The 6,000-nt window shown below is 36.7% G+C and overlaps 1 protein-coding gene across 4 annotated transcripts in view; it reads left to right on the top strand.

Moving 5' to 3' along the window:
* The first annotated feature begins 273 nt into the window (after positions 1 to 273).
* Positions 274 to 6,000, top strand: part of col8a1.L (collagen, type VIII, alpha 1 L homeolog) — a 78,898-nt gene continuing 73,171 nt past the window's right edge. For all 4 annotated transcript variants that reach the window (XM_018246003.2, XM_041581620.1, XM_018246001.2 and 1 more), the window contains exon 1: positions 274 to 462. The gene's annotated coding sequence lies outside the window, so the exon portion shown is untranslated. The remainder of the gene's footprint in view (positions 463 to 6,000) is intronic.

Below are 6,000 nucleotides of genomic sequence, written 5' to 3'. Positions count from 1 at the left end.
ATTCCTACTTGAGATATGTGGATAAAATGGCTGCCATCCTTCCAGTGTGGGAATGGTTAGAGTGTCTCGGGGCTAGTGCAAATTGCAGGCACCCCCCGCATGCACAGTATTCCTGGGGCAAAGATGGAGAGCCATTAGAAATCCTGGATGGAGTTTGCACATATTTTGTTCCACAGACAGAGTCCCTCCTCCCCAAGCATTTTATTCTTTTTTTTTTCCAGCAGCCCATATGACTTTTTCTCTTTTTCACTTGGTCCCTGGTAAACAGATTTCTGAGAGCAGGGTGAGTGTTCCTGCCTTCTTGCTGCTGCCTTCACATCCACCACCTACAGCAGGGAAGAGGCTCCACCCCCGGCCGGCACATAAAAGCAAAGGGCAAGTCACCCACAGCTGCTCAGAGCACTTTCTCCCTCACTGCCACACGCCACAGTGATACCTTCCCTTCTGCCAAAGAGAATTAAGGTAAGAATGCCTGATATTCTGCATGAAGCTTCTCCTTTAGCCCCAAGGTTCCAAATATGTTTCATCCTCTCTGTACTCTAATGCAGCACTTCCCAACTATTCCGATTAATGTGGGACAATACATAATATTTACCATTATTTACTTATTTATGAATGAGAAATAAAAATGATGCCTGTGTAGCTGCCGCTGAACTAGACGTTGACACTTTGCGCTTCCATAATATGATCCCTTCACTTAGGGGGGCAACGGACTTTATAAGTAAAAGACATTTTAAAATTGGATATGACTTCTATAAAGAGTTTCTTGATTAAGTTCATTTCTTCGATTTAACCCAGTTGAATTTACTGTAACTTTAAGACTTTGTTAATTTTATTGCTGCTCATTGTCATTCTTGAACTTATCTGCTAGAGTCTGACACATTATTCCTTATGTACTATATCTGCTATATACTATATTTATATATCTATACATACATGTGCTGGGTGCTGTTTCCTCTGTGCAAGTGATTGGTGAGGCCGGGGCATGGGCTGGGTGCTGTTAATTCTAATGACTGGGCAGAGGTCTGTACGGTTCAGTCCAGCACATTTTGTCTATGAAGAATTTCAGCAGGTGTAATGAAGATCCAAGGCAGTGGCAATGCCCAGCTTTCTATGATATCCCTACAATGTCCAGTTCTTCAACAGGCAACAGGGAATTCAATGTTATTGTTTATTACTGAGATACAATACACAGTATATGTTGTAGATATATAAGTATCCATATTAGTAATGGGGGAAACAAATGCTTGAACACAGTCAATAAAAACCCTTACATGTGAAAAGGGTCCCACGTTCCCTTTCTGTGTTTGGGATTGTTGTGGTTATACTGTTTGTGTTTCAAATTACATGCGCCCATTGGATTACAGCAAGTTTTATACACAGATATTAAATTTATATATAAATCACATTTATGATTAAGCAGCTTCATCAGAGGTTGAATCAGTAAACCATTAGATACAGCTGTAATGACTGCTTTATAGATATAGTCATATAATAATGGTTGCCTTTTTTTTTTTTTTTGGTCTGTCTTTTAATTTTTTTTTTACACAAATCACTCTTTTTTACATAAATCTTGCACAGAGGTTGTTAGTAGTTTTTTATTGGAAATTATGGTTGTGGGACAAAATGGAGAACTAGCTGTAAAGTATAGTTGTGTGGTTTTCTAATGGGCTTCCAGGCAGCCATCTTTGATTATTCAGGATATGTAGCTGTAATGGTTTATAAAGTGAATAAAGTACCCCTTCTTGTAAATTATAAGGATATCATAAGTTACCGAGGATTTTCATGACCATATAAAAACACGGGGCTGAAGGGGGTACTTTATTTATTATAATACACACGTTTCAGGTCATATTTTGCAACAGGGGTACTTTATTTATTATAATACACAAGTTTCAGTGAGTCATGTGACAGAAATAACATCACTACTCACTGTTTATAACTGATGAAATCAGAACTCACCATTTATAACGATATAATTTACAAGATATTCATGGCTTTTGTGTATTATATATATATATATATATCTGTACAGGTATTTGGATCTTTATACCTTAAGCTTACTAGAAAATCATTGAAACATTAAATAAATCCAACAGGCTGGCTTTGCTTGCAATAAGGATTAATTATATCTTAGTTTGAATCAAGTACAAGGTACCTGTTTTATTATTACAGATAAAAAGAAAATCGTTTTAAAAAATGTGGATTATTTGGTTATAATGGAGGCTATGGGAGACGGCCTTCCCGTAATTCGGAGCTTCTACGGGTCTTTTGGATAACGGATCCTATACCTGTGTGTGTGTGTGTGTGTGTGTGTATATATAAAAACTGTATATCACATTCTTTAATATGTCTATTAAATTCAGCAGTCACAACAAGTTGATTTGCTCTGGGATGAGGCCCTGAATTTCCCTACATGTATTTAATGGAAACACTTATTTCTAGTCGTTCTTTCTGACTATCAATATAGTTATGTCTGGAATTTTGCATTTGGGTCGCCCCATCTCTTATCTGAAAGAGCCTGTAATATTCACATCTACCTATCATGTGTCAAATCTTGGCTTTCTTTTCCTTCAATTGTTCTGTTCTTGTTTTGCTAATGATAAGGTTGCCCCGGTGTTTTTGGACATGGAAGGTTGGATGTTTCCTATGAGATGTCTGGCACTGTATGCCATGCAGGTACTATGCCAGGCTGCTGGGGTGGATGATATTAGTGGAAGGAGAGAGGAAGGGAGGAGAAGTTTACTCTAGGTAAAACAATGCCCAGTAGGAACATCACCAGCATCATATTTATATATATTTATATGAAGTTTTTCTTAATTGCATGTACATCGGTACTCAGGGGTGTCATATGTTGTATTTCAGGCTCACTACATGTTTTTATGCAAAGGTGGTGTCAAAAAGGAGTTAAATGTCACAAGGATACTTGCCCTTATTATAGTAATATATATTCCCTCCTTTGTCCTTCCATAAAACAGCATTGTTTTGGCCTACAACTCTATGGAATATATGCCACCAATGAAACCAGACATCCTTACACCCCACACATTTAGGAAGGTACAACTAGGGTCAGACTGGCTTGCCATTGTACCAAAGGACTTCTAAGCGTTCTCAGGCCCTTGTAGGCCCCAAGTCTAAAGTTATTCCCATCAGGTCTATATAATAGCCACAGCAATTAAAAAAGAACATTGCAAGTGCCATGACAGTTTCTAAGAAGTCCAGTACTGAAGGCATCTGCCCTGGGTAGGGTTGCCACCTTTTGCTGGAAAAAATATATATCTGCCTTATTTCATACTTTTCCCCCTACTAATAACATTGGCATCAAGCTTAATTTTCAGCGGCCAGGCTGGTAAGATACTATCTAGATGGCAACCCCAGGTCCTGGGTCATGGTGTACTGTAAATAGTATAGAAAATCAATGGCAACTGTAATGCAATATGGTAACTTTAGATTAGTGTTAACAATCCCGTGACCATTCATTAACAGATATCACATCAACTGAAATGGTCTGTATGTCGTAGTTCAACAACTGCTAAAGGCCCATGGCTTGAACAATCCTACTACAGGTATGAGATCTGTTATCCAGAATTCTTGGGACCTGGGATTTTCCAGATAAAGGTTTTTTCCAAAATTTGGATCACAATACATTGTCTACATAAACTTAATTTAAACATTACATACACCCAATGGGATTGTTTTCCTCTAATAAGTATGAATTATACCTTAGTTGATCAAGTACAAGGTACTGTTTTATTATTACAGAGAAAACCAATATTGAAAATCTGAATTATTTGCTTATAAAAGAGTCTATGGGAGACAGCCTTCCTGTAATTCAAAACTTTCTGGATAGCAGGTTTCTAGATAACCGATCCCATACCTGTATATAAAAATAACCGAGCCCCCGCTAGATGCAGGAGCATGCATTTGTCTCATTCCAGACAATTAATTATACATATATGTAGTACTTGTATGGGATCCATTATCCGGAAACCCGTTATTCAGAAAGCTCTGAATTACGGGAAGGCCATCTCTCATAGACTCCATTTCATCCAAAGAATCCTAATTTTTAAAAATGATTAACTTTTACTCTGTAATAATAAAACAGTAGCTTGTACTTGATCCCAACTAAGATATAATTAATCCTTATTGGAAGCAAAACCAGGCTATTGGGTTTATTTAGGGGCAGATTTATCAAAGGTGGAATTTCGAAGTAATGGGAGTTCTTTTGAACTCCCATAACTTCGAAAGTAGAATAAAAAAAGACCAATCGAAATTTATTTTAAAAAAATCAACGTTTTTAACTTCGGGTGCTTAGGCTGTATTCGAATCGTTCGAATCACAGTTTTAGCGCATTTGATCGAATTTGGATTGAAGGATTTGCTCCAAAAAACTTAGATTTTTCAAAGTCCACCAAATGACTTCAAATAGGTTCTAGGCGGTCCCCCATAGACTAAAACAGCAATTCGACAAAACTGTTTATTGTTGTTTATTGTACGGTTCAGATGACAAGGTGAAAGTTTTATGTGTCTTAACATTTTTGTAGGCTGGGACATGCCCAGTGACTACAAATCTAGAACCATGTTTGTGTACAATTCTTTTCTCTGTCTCTTTTGCCTGCAAATAAAAATAAATATAAATTAAAAAAAAACAAAAAACAGCAATTCGACAGGTTTCAGATGGTAAATGGTCAGTAGTCAGTACATGATAAATTTCAATATTCGAATAGTCTAATTTTTTTCAAATTCAAATCTAATTTTGGCCTATTCGATAGTCGAAGTACACAAAAATAGCTTGAAATTCGATTTTTTTTTTTTTTTACTTTGAATTTTCACTTTGACACTTGATAAATTTGCCCCTTAATGTTAACATGATTTTCTAGTAGACTTAAGGTATGAAGATCCACTTTATGGAAAGATCCATAATCTGAAAAACCCCAGGTCCTGAGCATTCTGGATAACAGGTCCAATACCTGTATATTTATTATATAGTGTATATATATATATATGTGTATGATAAGTATCTGGACCAAGGAACGCCAACAGCAGAAAAGAGGCTCTTATTCCATAAGCCGAAATATACACAACTTCAAAGAGAAAATAAAAGTCCCAGGTTTATTTTTCATTTTGTATTTCCAGGAGGGGACAGCCTCTCAGTACTGTCTGCGTGTATACAAAGGCAATTTTATATTAGTTCTGCTGTTACCTTACATCATTTACTTGTGGACTTTAGGAAATGGGCTTAGTCAGACTGCCTTTTATTAGCGTCTTACTCAGATGCCGAGCTTTATCCAAAACTTTGCATTAAAACCAGAACTCGCAAGTAGCCCTGGGCCACAGCTGTGTGTAAAGTAGCCCACAAAATAATAATAAAATGTAAATTTGTAGGAATAACTGCTCCGGGACATGTTCATTACAATGCTAGCGCAGTTCAGCTACTGAATCAGTGCATCTGGTATTGATGTACATGCTAAATCTAAATAGTGTCGTTCCAGTGGGAATCTGGACCTGTTTGCTTTAAGACAAGCTTTTTATTGCTACGCACATACAACTGGGTTTGCCAGTGTAAAGTAAAAAACTCACTGCAAACAAACAGATGGCCAATTGTTTCTCAACATATCTCTGACAATGGAACTTGAGAGTCTGGGGTATCAGCTCCCAGAATCCTCACTGCTCAGAATAGATAGAGGGCTACAAGTACTCTTCCTAAAGATAATCGATTGTTCAATTATTTAAGCAAATTGTTTTTGGATCAATAAGTTATAACCCTGTTAATCCAGAAAGCTCAGGAACTGTGGTTTTCCAGATAATGGATCTTTCTGTAATTTGGATCTTCATGCCTTAAGTCTACTAGAAAATCATGTAAACATTAAATAAACCCAATAGGCTGGTTTTGCTTCCAATAAGGATTAATTATATCTTAGTTGGGATCAAGTACAAGCTACTGTTTTATTATTACAGAGAAAAGGGAAATCATTTTAAAAAAATTGAATTATTTGAATAA

This window comes from Xenopus laevis, chromosome 2L (assembly GCF_017654675.1).
Source record: "Xenopus laevis strain J_2021 chromosome 2L, Xenopus_laevis_v10.1, whole genome shotgun sequence".
In the NCBI taxonomy this organism is placed as follows: domain Eukaryota; kingdom Metazoa; phylum Chordata; class Amphibia; order Anura; family Pipidae; genus Xenopus; species Xenopus laevis.
The sequence above is the reverse complement of the archived record's forward strand: the minus strand, read 5'-3'. Positions and strand labels throughout refer to the sequence as shown.